This window comes from Acanthopagrus latus, chromosome 18 (assembly GCF_904848185.1).
Source record: "Acanthopagrus latus isolate v.2019 chromosome 18, fAcaLat1.1, whole genome shotgun sequence".
Lineage (NCBI taxonomy): Eukaryota > Metazoa > Chordata > Actinopteri > Spariformes > Sparidae > Acanthopagrus > Acanthopagrus latus.
This window is the reverse complement of record NC_051056.1, coordinates 9,399,705-9,421,925: the sequence shown is the minus strand read 5'-3', so window position 1 is coordinate 9,421,925 and position 22,221 is coordinate 9,399,705. Positions and strand designations below refer to the sequence as shown.

Sequence of the window (22,221 nt, the reverse complement as noted above, 5' to 3'; positions counted from 1 at the left end):
AAAAAAAAAAACATATCAGTTTACAGAAAACAGCAGCTTGGTCGGTAGCCTTCCAAAAATGTTCTGCCTGTTGCCTATCCCTCTAGTGTCAGTCTTGCACATACCAGACTCCACAGTCAAGTTACAAATGACAAAATATGCAATATCCGGTCAGACTTTAAAGATAAAGCTTGCTGAAAAAGATTTTACATATGATATGGTATAACGCACAGTGTGCCTAGTGTTACATATTCAGTAGTGTGACCTTGGTTATTTGTAACTTGTAGCAATAAAAAATACAGTTACTGGGAAGAAAAGAAGCTGAACTTTACTTGGTACATAACTTGACTGAGCTCCTTGAACAAGTCAACGGAACGCCACCTTGGCAGAGCGGGCAACATGTGAATCAATGATTAAGTCACAGTTCATTTAGATGAGCACAAACATCCTCAGTGTGGATACAGAAAGTACTGACTGCAACAATGAGGAGTTTAAACTCGAGGTGACTGTTTTATTCAGCAGCTCATGTGCAAGGACGGTGAATAATGAATGATGGCGTAAGGAGTGAGTCGGGGGAGGTAGTCTGCTTTAACATTGATCACAATGATAGGATAGGAACCTCCTGTACAGCGAGTACAGTAGCCTTTCTACATTCGGTGTTGTAAAAAAGTACACACACATCCTGTCCGTATCCGGAGGGCCCCGGCTCAGCAGGCGGTTTCTCAGCTCCTGTGGGTTGAACGCAGCATGTGCTGTTGACTGGAGTACAAGAGCTCTTCCAGGGCTTGATGTGTTAGCTAGCTGCCTTTGCTCTCGATCGGACTCTGAATCTGCCTGCCGGTGCCTCATCTGCTAAACGGAAACAGGGAAAACAATCCACCGGGGTTGACTTTCGCACGGAAAAGAAAGACATCGTGTGAATGAATGCAGCAAAAGGGCACAGCCATGAAGCGAGCGCTCCACTTCGACATAATCCATCTTTTGCAGGACAGAAAAGGTCATCGATCTATCGGGATGAGCGACTTCCAGAGGCGGAGATTAATTTCTCAGTTTACATGTAACATGACACGCTTTTACGATCAGTGAAACCAGAGGGCACAGCCGGGGCTGGTGTATTTACCTTGAGGCTGCGGGCTGTAGGACATGTCATCTCTGAGTTTATGGAGCGTTTGTAGAGTGGAGGTCACCGTTCTGGGGCTGTCCACTGTCCTCAGTCCACGTTGTTCACTTAACCCTTGGACATATGAGAATAATTCATCAGTAACACATTTAACAGGACTGCAAACTTCATGGTAAGTAGGTGGTGATTAAATTTGTCCCATCTACCAAAATAATAGCCTCAGAAATTATTGAATATTACCCAAACAAAATGTAAAATTAATTTTCTGCTATCTTCCAAAAAGCACTGAATAAACAGATTTGTTTTTTTTTTTTTTTTTTTTTACTGCATTCCTATCAAACTTCCAACTGGTATCCGCTTAATGTTGTTCCCCTTTCCTTCAACTTTGTCCTTTTTTTTCTGCAACTGATTAAAATGTGCGGAACAGCCTTGTGCAAAAGTGGGTAATAGACTCACCAATCCACTGCGTGTGTGTGTGTGAGAGAGATGGTTTAAATATTTAAACACACCTGTACGAAGGTGCAGTACCATCAGGGTGAGATTATGACATGACCTAATGAGTGTGGCTGCCGTGTATAACACAGTGGCTTTTTTTCATTTGGTCGCACGCAGCGTCAGTAGAGCGCATTCTTGCTTTAAGATGGAGACGGGAGAAGAGCTGGTGTTCCATTAATCAGCTTGCAATGTCTGTTGAAAAACTTCATTTTTCACAGTAAAGCCCTGAAGTTTAAGCTACACTTCTGCAGGGGAACCATGGACTTTGAACCCTACATTGAAGTTAACAAGGATCAGTTGACCAGGAAGGGGCCAGATATACTGAAATATTGGGTTCTCACCTCAGGAAGTAAGGGCGGGTATTATGGTAATTCGGAGGGTTGCTGGTTCAAATCCCTGGCTCCACCAGCTGCATTTCGAAATGCAAGATACTGAACCCAGATTTGTGTAAATGGTGTGTAAATGTGACACGTTTTGTAAGTTGACTGAAAAAGTGCTATAAAATTACAAGTCCATTTACCAATCACTCACTGGTCATATTGTATTTAGAGTATATTTAACATATTTCTTGACAAAAAACAGGAAAAAGACTCCCGCATTATGTCTACTTCACATGCAGTAAGGTTTATTGACAACATTTTGGTACAAATCACGCTATCTTAAAAGATAATGGGGAGGCTGTCTTAAGTAGGGTTGTGAAATTGCATGGCCCAATCAGACGTCCATCAAAATGCCATCAAACACACCTGGACCGAAAAATCTACACCACTGTCACAGTATATATGTAATACAAAACGTAGGTTAGAGCTTTAAAGAAATGTACTGTGAGAACTGGCTATAAAAACAGGTACATCTTAAAGATTACAGGACAAGCCAGCTCACAACGTCACATCAAGAAGTAAGTCGTCCAGACCACTAGGGGGCATGGTCTAATATTTCACAATCAAATTCACAAAAAACAATAAGAATGTCTTAGATTCTTCTAGTGTACGAATGAAAAGGACATGTTTCTTGGCACAAATAACCTTGAAATATTTTAAGACAGCCTTTTTTTTTTTTTACTCACTATATAATTAATAACATTTTTCGTTTAAAGGCCCCATATTATACTGTTTTTCATCAATTTCACACAGCTGTCAGAGGTCCAACAACTCTGTACTCGATATGCATTGCCCCAAACCCATCCATGGTCCTGAAGCTGTCTAAAAGTCACTCTGCAGAGCTCTATTCAGAGCAGTCTGTTTCTGTGCCTGCACCTTTAAATGCTAATGAGCTCCGTCTGTCAATGCGTACTTGGAGAGCCCTGCCTGCTATGTTACTCTCAGGGAGAGGATGCCTCTTGCGTTAGCAGTAGCATACGCTAAAGTTTACGGTGGATGTATATATGCATCGCTATGGCTCACGGAGATTTTTTCGTTCAACTGAACCAGTTTGACCCAGAATCGGACCCAGAGGGAGAGGCTCCTGAAGAAGTACAGACTCTGTGTCTGCAGCAGGACGTTTCAGAATGGATAGTGTGTCTGTATAATGTTAGTTTGTTCGTATGTGTTGTTACATTTCCCACCATGAAACTAATGGCTAACAGCTAGCAAAAGATGTGTTTGTCTCCAGCTCAGTCTCCAAACTCTTGGTCTCCAGTCTGCACGTCTCCAGACTTTTTACTGCGACAACCAAGCTCCATCGTAATATCATTGACATTAGGGTTAGGGTTAGGGTTGTGAAACACTGCTGTCTCACTGCTGGACACACCGAACTTCACCTCGGAGATGAACGCCCCCCTCTCAGATATCTCCTATCACCACGCAGAGGAGGCCGGCCTATGATAATGACTCCTCTCGTTACGTACCGAAAGGAGCTGAATCTGAACAGCCTGTAGGAGCGCCGTGTTAACAGTGGGTGGGCTGCAGAGACCATGCAGGAATCGCTTGTTATCCTCATTCTGGGAGTTGGCAGGCTCAGGGAGGACCAGCTTATATATGTAGAGACCAGAGAAAATGTGTTTTTTTTATGATATGGGACCTTTAATTATTGTTTTCATTGCATGAGACTTAAAAAGCAGGTGCACATCTTAGCTACATCATATTACTTTTCTATAGTATATAAAGTTTATGACTTCATGTGACTCCCACACCTCCACACATTCTACCTTCCCCTTCTGCTCCTTCTCCGACTTGCCATGCCCTCTATTGAATAAAAGTCATCTGCTGTCTGCAGGTCCCTCCCCTGCGCCCTGCTCAGAATTCCACTTCCCTTCTCATGCTCTGCTACCTCTTTCTCTCCATCTTCCCTCCTCTCTCTTATTTCCAGATCAACATCCTCTTCCTTCCCGTCCTTTTGCCCTCTATCGAATAAAAGTCCTCCGCTCGCTCTTCTACTCTCACATATCCCCACCAATCATGCACCGGGGCTGCTGAGGAGGGCCGTGAATTGGAGGACTCATTAGCGCTCCTCTGAGGTGTGACTCTGCGACGCCCACAGCCAATGTCCCACGTCAGGCCTTTATGAGTTCGGCTAACAAGGCATGGCAAGCCCCATCACGTGCCGCCAAACATCGATACATTTGACTGATGCAGATGACAATAGGTATTAGCAGCGTGAGTGTGCATGGATTTCTGCAGCGTGAGTGTTGCATACTGTATCATATGTCCTAGTTTGAACCATCCAAATAAATCTTGGTTTTCTGTGAAAATATGTGTCATTTTTTGAGTAAAACTGAGACCTTAAGGGCATCATTCACATGTCGATGCAACAACATGTATTTCAGTCTGCACAGTGTGCAGGCATAAAACTCCACCATGCCCTCACATGGTACAGTCACCAAATGAGTATGACAGAAGAGATTCCTGAGTACAGGGTATAAGTCGGTTTGTTCATAATCTCCACAGCTGTTCTATCATGACAGCAACTGTAAGGATCATAAATAGGGCTGGGTATCAATCAAAAGTTTTCGATACTGGTACCAATACCGATACCTTCACTTCAATACCGGTTCCTGAACAATACTATTTTTTCGATACCAATTTTATAATATCATTTCTAACAACAACAAAAAAAAAAAATACAAAAGACATTACAGTACGTATTTTGAGTTTTACTTTTCAGCTTTGGTATTTTTCCACTCCACGCAGTTTTCTTACAGAAAAAAATTAAACAACATATAATTTTCAGTGCAAAAGAACATTTGCAAACAAGTGACAAGTCACTGTCTGATGCTCACCGCTACATACTGAGGGCCTTTTCATTTAGGAGTTTTTCTTCAGAAAGACGAACATGTCTGCTTTGCAGACAAGCTCGCTCCTGGCTGATAGTGTCTACTCTGAGGAGAAGATAAACATAACAGTGAACGTTAGGTGAGTTGTTTAACCAGCCGACCTAGTTGATGAGCACATCTTTACAAGCTAAGCTTATCTGTTGCTGTCAATCACTAGTTAGCTTTTGATTTAGCTAGTTACATAGGCATATAATAAAGCTACACACTAATATCTTAAGTTAGCATTACACGCCGGAGACCGGTGCTGGAGATATTGAGTCAGGCAGCTCGGGCTCTGTAACATCCACAGGTGAACTTAAATGCTGAGTGGAGGATGGCTTCTGTCCGCTCTTCTTGCAGTCAAACACGGAGCAACTTTCTGCTCTTAAATTGATTCTGTGCACGGTTAGGTGCCTCATCAAATGAGTTGTGTTGCTGGCCTTAGCAATGATGACTTTTTTGCACATATTGCATCGCGCATTATTGGCATCAATCTTGCTAAAATGGAGCTGCACTTTTGACCCCGGTGGCATTTTTTAACTGGCTCAACGACACACAACTACAGTTCACAACACATATACACATGAACCCCGTCTGTGGGTGTAACCACAGAACATCTATGGTAACCATGTATGTATTTTTACTGCATGCTGCAATCATGTGTAACATTACAGCCGATCACCAGCAGCATTATCAGATCTTCAAAGTCAAAAGCTGCAATCTACGAGTTACAAGCACACATCTTGACCCTGCACCTGAACTGACTAGCCAAACAGCATGTTGCCATGTTGCCCACTGACCATCCAATCCGAGGAAATCAGTCTCTCCTCTAATAAATAAAAATTTATAATGCAATTTGACACATTTACTGTTCATCAGTGTTGAGTAATCAGAAACATTGGTTGCACTTACAAGGAGAGGGAACCATCAATGTGTAGAACCAATTCTACACATCAAAGTGTGTTTCCACTTGTTGCAGAGATCTGCATGTATAAAAAATGTTCAGCAGTGTCAAGACTGATGTCAGAAGTGATGTCACTCGAGTCAGCGTTGGTTGAGTCCGAAGACAACAAGCTTAGAAATGGAAAAAAAAAAAAAAATCTCTGCTTCAGCAAGTCTTATCCTTTTATTGTTTTTAATTCACCATTAGAAGTTAGAGTTATAGGCAGTAGGAGTGGATGTGGGGCAGATGTCATCTGCCTTGTTAGCAAAATGACCAAAATGCATTTCCCTTGTTAACCTACCACCCCCTCGCTTTGCATCTCCAAGTAGTGGAGAGAAGGCGGGAGCAGCGAGGTTGTTTAGTTGAATATGTTAGTCTCGTCTGCCTAACTCCTTGAGCCTTTATTCGACTAGAAGTTTGTGCGGGTCTTCAGCCTGTACCATGGCTTTTTAATATAGTGAGATGCTTTGAGACACCAATCACACTGTCTGTGGTGCTGGAGTAGCAGATTAATTTGTAGGTGTGCCTTTTTTTGCTCAGTCCCAGCAAAAGATTTGTTGTCGAAACGAAAAGAAACGAAAAGAAAAGAAAAGAAAAGCGTCTGTTCGGCAGTGTTTCATATTAAAATCCTGTGCAAATAAGGCGCATGATTACATTAGTGAGGGAAAAAGAGTTTCATTTTACAGCTCTCTATTTGCTTTTCCTTCACAAACTAATAGCATTTCCTGTGACGCACCTGCTATATGAAGAAAGTCAATCATTGTGGATCACAGCAGTTACATACTTTAAATGTGAAGATGCCGCAGGAGTCACACCAGTGTTGTTCTGACAGGATAGGCTGGAGCAGAGTTGTGTTGTTATGTTACACGTGCTATGCTGTAGTACAAATGCACTGAAGCCATTGCAACTGAGTAATTATCGTGGAAGTTACAGCTATTCGTGCGTCTACAACAGTGGGATTCAGAATTAAATCTCTTTATAAAACAACACATTTTATTTAAAACAATGATAACGCGTATTTAACAAATTCAGCACGTGTTATGCCCCTCCACTGAATTAATTTAAAATACTGGTGGAGTCAAAGCTGGTAAAAGGGCTCTGTCCACTATAAGAGTTCCATTTGGTTCTGTTTCAGTGTGGAGTTTTAATTTCCTGTGATGGTTTAAATGCTATTAGTTGCTTTTCCTCTCAGACAACACAATATTTTTCAGCACAAATATACTCAATTTTAAAGATTGGTATCAACAAAAAAAATATCAGCAGCTTCAATGAAAAAACATATCAGCCATTAAACTTGTTTGTGTTTAGTTGTCATACAGAGGTTATCAGATGAGTGTTCAACAAGCTTGAGGTCAAATTGAAAATGCTTCAATTACTGTGAAAGCCACATTGAAGAGGGTTTGGTACTTTCTGTCGGAGGACAAAAACATGTGCTCCCCCCCCCATCCTACTGTGTTACACAATACAAATATGCTAAATGAAAAACCAAGTGCCCTTGGCTTTGCAACAAAAAAGCAAGACAAAGAAAGCCTTTTGATACAAGCCGAAATAACCTTAAAGGGAAATTGTGATTTCAGCACTGGCGTATATTATGGTCTGTCAGCTAATCCATTCAATAAATCCCATTTAAGGATATATAATTGATTCGGTTTTAGTGACTATTCCAGCCTTGGGCATGTGTTAAATCAATGCCACAGACTGACTGGTGAACACAAAGGCCCATTCATGGTCAAGCAGACAGACCCAACACCCACTCTTATATAAGAGAAGGAAGTGGAGGCCTTCCTTGCTGGGAGATGGAAAAAAGCTTTATTTATATCCACATTTAAATGCCACAAAGATAAAGCATAATCTTCACAAGTGCATTTATCCCGTAATTAGTTTACATTTTTAATCAGGGCAAACCTTGGTGGTTCACTTGGAACTCAGAGTATATACTCAAAGTAATGTGTGTGTCTTCAATGACATATAATTCTTTGTGCTTTTTTGTCTTTCCTTTCTTTTTTCTTTTACATCTTAAACATCATTATTTTTCTGTATGCATGCATGTTTTTTTCTACAATTCCTCCAACTGATGTATTAAATCAATCAAGACATGTTGCTGCCTCCACCATAAACATTAGACACATCACCTCCCGTGAATACGAGGTCAGACATCAAAGCAAAAAACATATCGTATCGATAACAGCAAATCTACTAAAAATAGGTTAAACAATCAATTTAGTCTTCAAACTGTTGGCCATAGGGAGCAGCAAAACAGTCATTGATCGGTTTGGAAGAGCTACAGATTGTTGTGATAAATGTGAATATACAAAGTGTGGAGACATGAAGGCACCTGATTGTCTTAGTAATCGGAGACACTGTCCTGGAAACTTAAGACTGTGAAAAAACCCATCACACTGTCTGTGGTGCTGGAGTAGCAGATTAATTTGTAGTTGTACCTTTTTTTGCTCAGTCCCAGCAAAGGTTTTGCTGTCGAAACGAAAAGTAAAGAAAAGCAAAAGCGTGTGTTTGGCAGTGTTTCAGATTAAAATCCTGTGCAAATAAGGCGCCTGATTACATTAGTGAAGGAAAAAAAAAAAAAAACGTTTCATTTTACAGCTCTCTATTTGCTTTTCCTTCACTTTTGACAACCGTAAGTGGTAAGTGCTACGCTTAACAAACTAACAGCATTTCCTGTGACTCACCTGCCACATGAAGAAAGTCAATCATTGTGGATCTCAGCAGTTACATACTTTAAATGAGAAGATGCCACAGGAGGAAATGTTGGGTTTGTGCCATCACAGCACCCTACAGATAAAGAGCACCTGATTGTCCTATTAATTGGAGACACTGTCCTGGAAACGGAAGACTGAAAAAAGGTTATTGTGACACATGGCTTTCAGGTATATAAATATAGTTAATGTTTAAAAACAAAAGCTTTGTTATGTTTAGGCAACAAAACTACCCGGCTAGGTTTGGGCAACAAAACTGCTCTGTCAAAATAGGCAGTAAGACAAAACAACACCAAAACTACATGGTTGCATTTACAAAAGATTGCAGTTGAACAATTGGTTCATGTTCACATTTGGTTTCACGTCGGACACGGACAGCGAAACAAATTCATCTCTGTGTTATGTTACAAGTGACACAACATGCATTGCAAGGAGGTGACAAGTAGATGCACACAACAGTCCTCCCCAAGGGAATCCCTTTCAGTCATGAGGGGTTCTGATATGCGATGCAGTCATAAGATCCATGTGTCGCATGATGTATCCTCTAATGTATACTGAGATTAGAATAGAATAGAAGTAATATTATATACGATGCTGCTTGATCGTTTTCCTTTTATAAACATTTGTTAATTTGTAAAGCTTAAACAATGATTTGATTCGTCAGAAAGGAAATGAATTCATAAATATGTTCATTTAATCCTTTATGTAAACAGGTAGCCTCATTGAGGTTGGGTTCTCTTTTTCAAGAGAGGCAGAAAGTACAGAAAAGATAACAAGAGTTTAATCACAGACTGCTGCATTCATAGACTTCAGGGATGATCTTGAACAAATACTAGATTTCCACGCTGAAACAGTTTATTATAGTGAAACTCTCACCAAACAGCAACCTAGGCTTCATTTGTGAATGTATATGAGTCAAACCTTCATGTAAAAACATAATTACGACGGAAGATGCACTTTATAGTGTACTGTAGTTTAATTTTCAGGCAAGCTAATTTTCAATGGAGTGCTGGGGCACTCGTACGCTTGCATCAAAGTCGCTATTTTTAAGACATTACGAAGGCTCGACACAACATGAAACTTTGCTCATTACTCACGTTAACAGCTGTATCTTCAGGCAGGAGAGTAATGGTGGACCACTCCTCAAGCCTTCCTGTTAGTCACAACTGGGGATCGACAATTTTTGTCTGCCATGACGGTGGCGCACCAAAGATACAGCTACTAACGTGAGTTGTTCAAAAACTTTATTTTTAGTAACCTCTGTGTACACAAACAATGTTCTCAATGCTCGTGTTTTTGATGCAAGCATACAAGTGCCCCAGCACTCCCATTGAATATTAGCTTGCCCGAAAACGAAACTATGGTAAATCTTAGTGTCTCTTTCATCGTAATTGTGCTTTTACATAAAGATTTGACTCATATCCATTCACAAATAAAGCATAGGTTGCTTTTTGGCAAGAGTTTCACTTTAACTAAAGTACATCTTTTGGAAACATGGATGGTTCTCTCAAGGGGTAAACAGACCAGCTAACAAGACAAATACACCCTCATCTAAAAAAACTACCAAAAAAATGTTCAGGGGGAAATTGTTTTTAATCAATCTAATTTGATTGAATGAAATAAATAAAACTGATGCAAAATGAGAACTTTGAATTGGATCTGTACTTGGGCCATGAGTAGTAAAGTTCAACAGGTCCTGAGAGCACAAGTACAGAAAAGAACACGGGAAGAGAAATTCCTGTGTGTCATTTTTGTGCCCTTTTAACTTTGAGCATTTGACATTTAATATAACGGTTTAAATTAGATCACTTAACCAAAGGGACGAGGAGTCTTTGTGCGATCCTGCTTTGTTCCACATCTCCAGTCTGCCCAGGTGTCTTGAAATAGATATCCATCACCAGCTGGGGTTCAGCGTCTCCAGTGTCCCTGACAGACAGGAAAACAAGCAACAGAAGATAAAATAAAAGAAGTCACTGAGGAATAAGAGATCTTTCATATCAGATACTGTTTTTTAAACACTGGAATCTGTATTGGTTCCTGATGTTTATTCATGACACACCCCGATGGTACACCTACAAACAGCTCTTTTAAGTTATCTCCAAGGGAGGGAAGACTTTGTGAAGATGTTTTGTGCAGTGCCTGATGAATTGTCATCTTGGCGTCCCTGTTAAACTGAACATGTGTCATCTGCTCCCTGTGTGTTGCCTACATCACAGCTAGTTCTCTGGGATGTTTACAATTAATCCTTGTTTGAATTCAAGGGGTTTTGAAATGAACAGATTTTTTCAAGGGCCCGTGGTTTAATGACAAGGTAAATTAATCAAATATGTGGCAGTAATAGCATTAAAGTGTCACAGATTTATGTCCTGTCACGGTGTTATCAAAGCCTCAATAACAGTACAGGCAACTGAAATATTTCATATTTATAGCTCAACAATTAACACTGAATGTGTTTGACTCAACATGACATATTTCTAGTAGTCAATCTGGGTCAGGTGAGCACCAGCATGCAGGTACAAAGATACGGCCATTTAGTGTAGTGATCACACAAACGTCAAAACAAGGAAATGCAACATCACAAATAATGCGGTGCATAAATTCCCAGCCGTTGTTTTCAGAGATTCGGAGCACTGCACAACTGTAGTCCATCACTTGACCGAGACACTGAACCCTAACCTTAACCGTAAAAACACACAGCCTCTTCCTGCACACTGCTTGTTTCCGGTGTCCTAGCATTATTCAACAATAACCCCCCCAAAAAAGTGGATAAAGCCTATTGTTCAATACGTGCAGAACAGCCGATGAACAATGATAATATTATGCCAACGATCACTATGTTAACATATATGTCTGATTTAAACCAATGAGAAGTGCTGCAACAACATGCATTGAACTGTCTTTTTTTTTTCAACACATGTACATATATGTATTTCTACTGCAAAAGGCTGTAAATACAAAAACAACAACAAAAAAAAAGGGCTCCAGTGCAATGAAATGTTCTATTGACGATGCTCTATTACACAATCAAATGGATTATCTCTGATTCCTCTTCATGTGTAAGTACACACCTGGGGTTAGATAGCAGGATTGTGCTGGATGTGTTTATCAGGCTCTATTTTTTCTTTTTTTTTTCTTTTTGTAATGCAACCAGTGACTCCTGAGGGAGATCCTGCCCTCTATATCACTGCAGCTAAATGGTATCTCGTCAGAGGAAAACATGTACACCCATGGGAAACTTTTCCAGCACTATGATGGATTGATGATCAGGCCTGCCGATGCAATCTGTATAATGGAGGTTGCCCATTTGATAACCCCCGATGGTGTTGCTACACTTGACCCTTTAATCCGGCGCAGGTTTTGTGAATAGGCACACTTGTGAGGGGCCTATCCTCAGAGCTGTTTTGCATTAGTCCTTCAACAAGTTAATATATCTGACTGTAGCTCGGCTGAGGCATCTCGCAAAGCAGCCAGGTGGTCCTCGGGGAGCCAGCTTCAACAAAGCTCTGAATTAATAACCTCACCCTGTGTACCATCTATCCATCCCTCAGCTCACTGCTTCTTTTTTATTTTTTTTTTCCCTGTTTCTCTGTGCTCGATTCATAGCTTTGAAAGAGTGGGAAGTCCCCCAGAGAAGAGGGGATGGAGGCAGGGATTTTATAATCTTGCCTCTGGTGCTGTGTCTATGGGAAGCTGCCTACTTGATTATGCCAGAGATGCACCTGCTCTTAACCTAATTTCCTTTAACATCTGTCTGAGGGGTTTTAAGTTAACTACACAATCATGTGTGATTATGGCCTCCTGTACACCTGGCAGCACAGTCCCAGCACAGATAAAATATACAATTCATGTATGAGGAATACTGTCACGGCGTCCAGGCTTTTGAAACCAGTTATGAATTCCCAAAGAAGGCTGTGCGAGGCAAGCGAAACCTCGGCACTGTCTCTGCGATAACAGTGGCTCTCTTGATAACCCACACAGTATAACAAGGTTTTCTCTCAGCCACAGTGAACATTGTTGTAGATGGGGTTTTCTTGTATGAATACAGGAGTACCAGCCGTCAGCTGCATTTTTCTTTCATGTCAAAGTCCAGGAGCCTCGTATTGGGGACAGTTTTGCTGTTTTAAATCATATCCAGGGCTACTTTACATGACCGATGTCATGTCAGACAAAGAAGCTCGTATGCCGAGCCACTCTCACTTCCAACAACTCTAATATAGCAGCCTGATCAGTGGCCCCATGCTTCTAAATTTGACGCAGGAGTTACCTCTCTAGCATTGGATTATGAAGTGTCTTTATAGTACAGAAGTATTAAGTAATATCAATAAGTTCATGGCGGGGCGGCCGATCAGAAGGTCGCTGGTTTGAATCCCGGCTCCCCTGGGGTGGAACTGAGCTGCATGTCGAAGTATCCTTGAGCAAGATACTGAACCCCGAAATTGCATGATGTGCAGTTGGCACCTTTTGTAAGGCAGCCTCTGCCATCAGTAAGGGTCCTGTGATGAGCTGGCGACTCATCCAGGGTGTACCCTGGTCTTCGCCCATAGATAACTGGATTTGGCCCCAGTTATGGGGAAAAAGCGGTAACATCCCTGCAACCCTCACGGAAAAGCGGAAGAAAACGGAATGGAATTGAGTTCACGGGTGGTTGAGGTGGTCGAATGGGCTCACATAAGACATTCTGTCCAGTAGACAGGTCCTGTGTGTGACCAAGAGTCGAGAATGATTTGTTTAAAAGGTATGTTACATAAGTAATTGACACAACTTACATTATATGAGTGACTTAGTTACTTTACTTGACGCAAGATACATCACCTATGTAAGAAGCGATGATCTTTTCCTAAACCTAACCAAGAATTTGTGATGCCTAAACCTTACCAAACCTTTACCATTTGACAACATTAATAACAGTCCATAAGTCATATGTCACAGTATGCTAGCTTTATTTGGACCAGGATGTTGCATATAATTCTGTTGCAAATTAAACATAGAAATGTCAGTGTAACCCCTCGTGAACTTATGTTCTTTTATCTGCCCATCCACACCAGAAAAAAGTCCATAGTTTCCGTCCATGCAAGAGGCTTGTCTGTTTTACAATATTCATTAATTCATGAATTGATTAATTAATTAATTCATTCATTCATTCATTCATTCATTTGTCAGTCTAGTTGGTGTGAATCAAAGTCCTTTTGAAAAAGATTGACATTTCTGAAGCCCCCCTTCAGGCTTTAACATACTACACAACTTTCAACAATTATCAGATCTATGTGTGAACAACTTTCTGTTTTGTAATTGGGAGTCTTTCAGTCATTGTTGTTTTCACACTAATTGACTGATCAAGGGGTAACGAACTGACAATTTTCACGTTCCCAGTGAAAATATCTTGTGAAATCTTGCAGTCTTTTCAGTGGGAAGTTGGTGTGGTCTCCAAACTACATTTTACCAAGAAAACTGATAGAAAAAAAGACTACCTAAAATATAGATTCTGTTCACCACCACCAGCAAACAACCCCTCCTTGTAGTTTTTGTATCTTAATGGGGTTCCAATATTAATAAAAATATTTATATGTGATAATCAGTTTCCCAAATTATAGTTCAGCACAGAGGCTAAATGGTGGACAACAGCCCAGGGATAGGATGTAAAATGACAATGTCCACATTGCCTTGGTGTACTGCATGGAAAACACATCTACATATGATCTCCAGTTCCATGGGGTGGCCTTCACCACAATTACAAAGGGACATTCTCTGCTGATGATAGCTGTCACTGATGGGAGAAAAAAAAAAAAAAAAAAAAAAAAAGAAAAGATTAATCTATGCAAGCATCAGTAGCCAGAGTAAGATTTCAGATTCTCAAGTGTTTGCTCACTCTGTCCAGGGTAAGGCGATGGACGAGGGCCTGCTGGTCCTTCCTCCCCCTGAGCCTTTACCATATCCACTCAGGCAGATGTCCACCATCAAAGAGTGCTAAAACAGTCTGTCAAGGGTATGGAGAGCGGAAGGAAATGCATTTGGCATTCTTGCAAACAAGTTCAGGATTTCAGGTTAAGATTACTATTGCATCCCTCTATCCATCACTTCCTCTGTAAAATGCACCTCCAGCCTTTGCAGACATGGAGAATGTGGATTTAGTCAAAGGACTCTGGAGAAATCAAGGGATGGGCCCCCTTACACCCAACAGAACATAGACAGGAGCTCAACCCACTACTAACAGAAAAAAATGCAATGGAAACTTCTGGGTGATTACTTTGTGTCACCTGCAGGTTGTATTCGCTGTTAAGAGACACATTTAGTGCAGAGATGTTAGACAGTAAAGTTTACACTGAACATGCACAGACCCCGTAGCAGAACAAGAGCAGCTCACGAGACACATACTATAAAAGCAACCACAGGGACAGTTAAATATCTCCTCTCTAATCTCAAAATTAACAATTTGCTGTAAAAGACCGATAGGGACTGTTGTGAGGGATTAGTGTTGTATTGTTTAGGGACAGGTGAGAAAGACCAGGACTGTACACATGGTATTAGTGGTATTGTCCGGGGATATGTGTGTAATAGGTTTGTATCACAGTGTTTTGTCAATTGAGTAGAAGGTGTAAATAGGATTGGAAGTACTCAGCTCTCTCTGTGCTCTGAGACCATGATTGAATACTGGGACACATTAAAATGTGGTGTGCAAACACTATTGCATCCCTTTTTTTTTAATAATAAAGAACTATCATTGAATGGTAATGCACACCAAGGGCTTTGATGAGATGCTTATCACTGACAGCAGACTAGAAATATGATGCTGCCAGAGTGTGCAACACTTTTTTTTTTTCGCTTTCTGATAATGAAGAACTAACTGTGCCTCGTACCTGGCTGCCTGACCCATCTGCAACTCAGGCGGAAATTTGCTGCTAGACACCAGGAGCTTTTCCTGAGCGCCTGGATCGAGTCTTTGAACAGTTCACACATGGCGACCGCTTTTAACAGGAGCACCCAGCTGCTCTGCCTCTGATCTGGGGCTTTTGGTTGGTGACAGGTACCCAACAGTGCCTCTTTTTTCAGTACTTTACTCCTTCTGTGACAAAAGTGAAATTTCAGTTCTAACCATGGGAAACAAGTTATATCAAACACTTCTAGACAATATATCATGAGTCATATTTCCAGTGCACCTCATATGTCAGTCAGCCAGTCAGTCAAACACAGCGTTCGGTTCCCGTCCCAAGTTAAAATCACTAAATTACATCTGTAGGTTCTGTAACAAACATACTTAAGTAACACCATTATATATGTGACACACCATCACTGCATTACTTAATTTAATTAACTCACTGTTGACCTCTGATTCCACACTGGACATGCATAGCAGTCTCCTGAATAAAAGTCCTGAGCTTCTTTAACCAGGCCGTCCATCTCCGGCCCTCTCCCTGTACAGACTTAACACTCTTTATACTACTCCTATTCATCCTTTGCAGCTGTAAAAATGACTAAAGCTGCTAGATGACAAAAGACAATTGTGTGCAATTTACTGTACCTAACGCGGCTTCACCAATCTTAGCCCTCGACTATCAGCTCTGCCCTCCGGTGATATTTCTGAGCTGGCTCCTCTGAGTCACATTGTGAAAATCTTCCCAGAGGTTCAGTGATTTAATAATTGAGCCTCTCTTGTGTTTCCCCCATGATGGAAGGCACCCAGTTGATAAACCCACTGGCACACCTGCTGTTAACTGTTTAACAATTATGTCTGTGTGTCACTCAGTGGCTCCACTGATTGCCAAAGGGAGTCTACAGGCGTCCCGTCGAGCATTCGACAGTTATCCATTAACTGGATACATCTGACTCAAATGTAGCCATGCAGTCCTGAAGGAAAGAGTTCAACAATGCAGAATGAATTATTAACCCCAAATGGTCCAAACCAGCCATGTGTTCCATGACTGATTTCATCTTGTAATTGTGTACCTGAAGAAAGAGGAGAGGAAGCCATGAGGGGAAGCCCCAGCTACAAAGCAATGAATTGATAATCTCGCCTTCAGCAGCGTTTCTGTAGTGCTATATGTGCTCTAACAGCCGGTGGGAAGTGACACGGGCGCTCTGAAGCCTAAAATAGGGTAGGCCTCGTCTGATAACCAGAAGCCAGAAACTGAAGTCAGCAGACAGTGAACAAAAAGCGATCATGCTCATATTTACACCAGCAGGCCGGATCAGATTTTGTGCACTTAATATCGTCGTTCAAGTTCCACTGATGACACGCTTTGCTTTGCTGCCCCTCGCCGTGCTGCTACATCGGAGGGAGGAACTGCCGTGTCATTCAGATAACACGGCCTAACATCTGGGCTCCAGTACAACACTGCATTATTCCAAAGCTTCTGTCTGCTGTTACATAGGAGAGACTTCATATCTGCCAACTTTATTTGTTTGTTTTTAGTTTCTGAGAAGGAAAACAAGACCAGAGGCAGAGAGACACCGGTAACCTTCAATAAAAACATCTCCTTTGGTATCCATGGTGATCTTTGAGCTGCTTTATTTGAGAAATCAACCAATTATCTTTTGTTGTATTTGTTTATACCACCTACCATCTTTGATTGATGCAACAATTTAATACAAATTAGGCATTTAATATGCCAGTTTTACTTCAAACTTATTATTCTTGTTTCTCCTCAAGTATGGAATTGAGCTACCACCTTATTTTTGGTAGAGTAACAAACTAATTGATCAACTGTCAGTTTTTTGGATCTACGGAAGCCGAGAACGGCCATGGATTCTTCTTCTGTTTTATGCACTGTTCTCTCATGATAACAACTTATTATCTTGTTATCTCGATATAACAAAGATTGTTTTCTTGTGATAACAAATTAATTTATCTCGTTATATCCATATAACAAAGATTGTTTTCTCATGATAATGAACTAATTAATAATGTGTTTGTCTTGAATTCAACCTACAAGAGCTGCCACGAACGGCTTCCGTAGCCGGCTGTAGCTGTAGCCTACCGGTACGTTACATGTACCGGATGTTAGTTTGTTTACTTGACCGGGTTTGTTTAGGGGCTACCAGTTAGCAGATGAGAGGCTGACAAACTCCCATCTATCCAGCTGCTTCAGGTAAGGTAATGTAAATGTTGGCTAACATCAACTTAGAGGTGTAATGTGAAACATAATTAAATGTGTATTCATTCATTTAATATTATGGAACACGTTATTAATTAATTTGTTATCACAAGAAAACAACCTTTGTTATATCGAGATAATGAGATACTAAGTTGTTATCTTGAGATAACAGTGCATGAAAAAGAAGAAAAATCCATGGTCGTTCTCGGCTTCCGTATGGATCAGTTAGATTATTTTCCTTCTTCCACAAGACAGTAAGTAAACTTAGCTTTAGCTAAGGATGCCCACAGCCTTTCACTAGCTAGCTTAAACTTGACATAGTTTGCTAACTTTAGGTCTACAGTTAGCCGTCTCACATTTCAATGTATCCTGCATTGAGCTGGAGGACATTTATAGGCCCTGAAAATGTATTTTTCAGAGAGGGAGACTTTTATGCTTGACACTGGCTTTGAGCCTCCTCAGTTCCCAGCAAGCGTCTCACAGAAGGCAACCTGAAGGTCAAACCCTGAGACGTGTTCGATGTCAACCCATCATGCAGTTTTTTTTTTTTGATTGGGAATTTGTATTGAATTAGGGAAATGTTATTTAAATTAGTTTTATAAAACTAGTGCAAGTCATTGTGTTCAAGCGATATCAAATTCAACCTTATCAATAATCAGAAGTAACTAATGGACTGATTGTGTTCATACAGCAGCCCTGATCAGTTTTCTTCTGTAAATAGATTACAGTGCAACAAAGTTTCACAAAAATATAAATATATTTTCTTGAATGTAACAAAAGCAGCAACACTTGGAACACACTTATTAGTCTCCAATAAAACATACTATTGAGGTTTTAAAACCCAGAGAACTCTTGTGACTATCAGCTGGAATATTGACAGCTTTTTTTGTCAAGACTGTGTGAAAGACAGCTGTTTTATGACTATTTTGGGCACAGGAGGGGAAATCAGGACAGGGAAAGTCAAAATGCTAAAAACTTTTCAGATGATAGTAGCCAATATGGGGTACCTTCCAACACATCCTCATACTTGCACTGTAACGGGCTCCCAATTGTAGGATGATGGAAACCGGGAATAGGTCATATGCCATTGTAATGACCATATTTCAGGAGGAATGAGCCAAGTGATTATGCTTATGGCAATGTCTCCTTGCAAAGTCTCTATGGGACAAAGCAGCCTGAATCAGGAAGGGAATCTGCTGAGCGCATAGTAGAATTAGCCCAAATGCACTTGCAATTCAGTGCAGTGATGGCCACAGTAGCAGACAGGAATGCACAGGCATGAAGGTGAGATCCAGCAGATGGATATCCACACTGTGCACACTTACAATAGCAAGCGTGGCAGCGTAGTGACTGTCTCCAAGCCACAGGAGGCAGAAAGTCTTCGCCAGGCAGCAACTGTCAAACACTATCCAAAGAAACAGCAGAAAATCTCAAAGTCGGGTTCAGAAGGCAGGTAAGTTTACCAGGGATCAGACCAGACAGGTTGCTCAACATGACCATCCATCCCGTTCTCATCCCTACATGGATGTTGTTACGCTTCAGACTTCTTTTTTAGCTCACTTCCTCCTCTGCTGTCGTAATAATTACAATAGCTAAAATGCAGAACGAGAAACATGACTACAGGTGGCAATAAGCTGCTTTTACAGTTGACCTACACAGTTTTTTTTGTTGTTTTTTTTTTCTGATGAGGACTGGCTGTACCTTAAGGTGCACTGGGAGATCCCGCAACTTCAGACTCTAAATTGAATTCTTCTCAGTCATTCGGTTTGAGAGTTTTTTAGAGTACTATTGTGTGTGTGAAATGTGACAGTATGAAGCCATTTTGTGGCTACAGAGAGAGGTGAATGAAGCCTGATAAATCTGCTCAAGTGTAGTCACACACTACAAGTTTGAAAATGAAAAGAGGACGTCTGGGTGTGGAGATCCCAGACAAATCTTACCTATGTCTAATCATCCTACGTGTTTCAGTAATATGCCTTTTATATAAGGTATCAATTTTTGCCTCTGGTGGGCTTTGGCTGTGCTGTTGCGCTGAATCTCTTGAATTCTGTTTCATCCTCTCCAAAAAACTGAATTACCACAGTTGTTGTCAAATATACCAATTCAAAATGCATTCTACTGGCAAACAGATCAAAGATAAACCCCTAATGTTCACTGAAAAAGGAAAGAAGTCTCAAGGGCTGTTTAAGCTTAAAAGCTCCATGAAGGTTCTCTTAAGGTTTATAGTCGTCTTCCCTATTTGCTCATTTGTACCATTCCAGTCCTCAAAGTGTACATTTATGAAGTCATACCAAAGTACTTGCAGAATCTGTGAATTACAAGTCAAGTCTTCAGGGTCTCTTAAAGTACATGTGTTACATCTTGTGACATCGTTCATATTTTAAGTGACTGCTGATTTGCCATTACTTGTGAAATATTTAACTCAAAGTCCATTAACAGCAGCAGATTCCCACTACACAACATAAATATGGTGGCTCGAGTCTGACTGTGAAACACTTTGTACTATTTTGTTTCACTGATTGTTGATTCATCTATATAAAATTAGTCTTAATAGTAGGTTGAATTCATGACTCTCGCTGAGATATATTGGTGCATCTCCACTCGTAAAAGGCAATTTTCAAAATCTCACTGGTGCCTTGGTCACTGCTATTTTTCCTTTTAAGCATTAGCGAGCAAATGTGGAAAAATTATGTCATGTCCGCACCGATGTTGAAATTTCTTCAGGAAAATAAGTAAAAAAATGAAAAAGCCTGATTCATATGAATGAGGAAAACTCATTTGCATCAGGAATGAGGGTAGGAAGTATACTCAACCATTTGAACTTGAGCAGAGTGCATTCTGCCCGCAGCAGACTCTCTCAGCCCCAATCTCTGCATCTGAATAAATCATACAAGGAACACATCTGCTTCCTTAGAGAGAGAATTAAAGCAATGATGAAAAATAAGAAGAGAGCAGTAACGATGACGGGAGATAAGGAGGCGAGAGGAGGAGTGAGAGAGGGAATGAAGAAAAGATGTGAATGATAGGGAAAAGAAAACGCAATAAGAGGAGGAGGAAAAAAGAATGTGGCAAGGATGCTCTGCTCTCCTATCAGAGATGTAATCTACGATTGCAGTGGAACAAAGATCGCACCAGAACAACGCTCCACTGCTGTTTTTCTCCTCCCCAAGTGAGGAAATATAACATACGTAGTTTGCATTACAGGCTAAAGCTCAAACTCATATAAATATTTTAAGTGTTGGAGATTTGATCATCATTTATCCATACATCATGCAGGAGTGCAAATGGAAAGAAATGGAATGGTCACAGCTTTAATGTTGATGTTTGCTGATTGAGTCACATTGTCTACTTGTGCATTGACTAATGCAAGAAAACATTTAACCTTCAAGTTGCCAGTAGCTGCAGGTAGCCTTTGAAATATTTTCTCCAGTATATAGCAAGCTAACGCTAACTAATAAAGAGGAAAAATCAGCAAAACATCCTGTCATTCCTAGCATCGTAGTACAAAGAGCAAGAAAAGACCACATTGGTAAGGGGCTGGGATGAGGACTTTGACTTTGTGTCCTTTGTGTAACCAAAAGTTGCTGACTTGATACACAAGTTATGTGACTAAACTTAAGTTTGTACTTTAATCCAAACCATAATGTTTTCCCGAACCTAACCAAAACGGAACCATCTGACAAAGTTTATAACGGTCCAAGAGTCATAATAAGTCACACTTTGTAAACTCTGTCATCAAACTTTATTTTGAAAGTGTAGGAAAACACTGTTTATTATGTATTAGTGATTACATGACTTTGTTGCTTCAAATTTGCAAAGCTGTCACTATAAGGGTTAGCAGAGCATCATAGTTTAAAGCCTGAGGATGATCAAACTGCTGTATATGACGAGTTCACGGTGAGAACATGTTACATAATTTGTGTGGAATTCAGCACTACAGGTGAATGAGCTATGGTAGTTTGTGTTTTAATCATTTCATTTGCTTTACTGCATTGGTAACATCCACTCTGAGGGAGCGTTGCAGTGCAGGCCAACAATTTCTCACTCCCAACTCATCACATACTGCTGCTTAGTCAGTGTCTCTAAACTTCAAAATATATGCTCTACTTACCCCTCATGCTAAAAATGATAAATATGCAACCTCTGAGTTAGACTTTAAAAATAAAGCTCACTGAAAGTTGTGAAATGGTGACAGTTTGGTTCAGTTTAGGCACCAGAACTACCTGGTTAGATTTAGGCACAACAACTACTTCTTGGGTTTAGGAATAAATCATACTTTGGATTTACTTAACTATGTTCAGTGTAGTAATGTAAGCAATGTAATGTAAGTTGTAGTCTGTAACATTCTTCTTCTTCTTCTTTTTTTTTTTTTTGGTTATATTTGTACAAGTAAAGACCACTGCTTTATATATGTTTAATTCTGTGTTTTAACCACAAGGCTAAGGTTACAGAAATACTCACAAGAGCTCATATGGCCATACAATGTTGCAGTCAAGCTATGTAGCTTGCTGCTAAATCTAGCTTGTTAGCTTGTATGCTAACTCCAGTGTTTAGCTCTGTCTTTATGGCTACTGGTCAGCAAAAGTGTCTTTTAAAGCTAGGATCCGTAATGTTATTCAGAAACACATTTT

At 40.5% G+C, this 22,221-nt stretch overlaps 2 long non-coding RNA genes across 4 annotated transcripts; both read right to left on the bottom strand.

Annotated features, from left to right (window-relative positions):
* Window positions 1–493: 493 nt before the first annotated feature.
* Window positions 494–7,070, bottom strand: LOC119006909. 2 transcript variants are annotated; one of them, XR_005070935.1, is made up of 3 exons: window positions 4,812–7,070; window positions 1,100–1,213; window positions 494–831 (listed from the first exon to the last, which is right to left on the bottom strand). It is a non-coding gene; the product is annotated as an uncharacterized LOC119006909 (long non-coding RNA). The 2 variants fall into 2 exon arrangements; XR_005070934.1 differs by having other exon boundaries at window positions 494–828.
* A 2,890-nt stretch (window positions 7,071–9,960) lies between these two features.
* On the bottom strand, window positions 9,961–15,518 carry LOC119006910. 2 transcript variants are annotated; one of them, XR_005070936.1, is made up of 3 exons: window positions 15,356–15,518; window positions 14,368–14,475; window positions 9,961–10,427 (listed from the first exon to the last, which is right to left on the bottom strand). It is a non-coding gene; the product is annotated as an uncharacterized LOC119006910 (long non-coding RNA). The 2 variants fall into 2 exon arrangements; XR_005070937.1 differs by lacking the exon at window positions 9,961–10,427 and adding an exon at window positions 13,521–14,265.
* Between the last annotated feature and the right edge of the window lie 6,703 nt (window positions 15,519–22,221).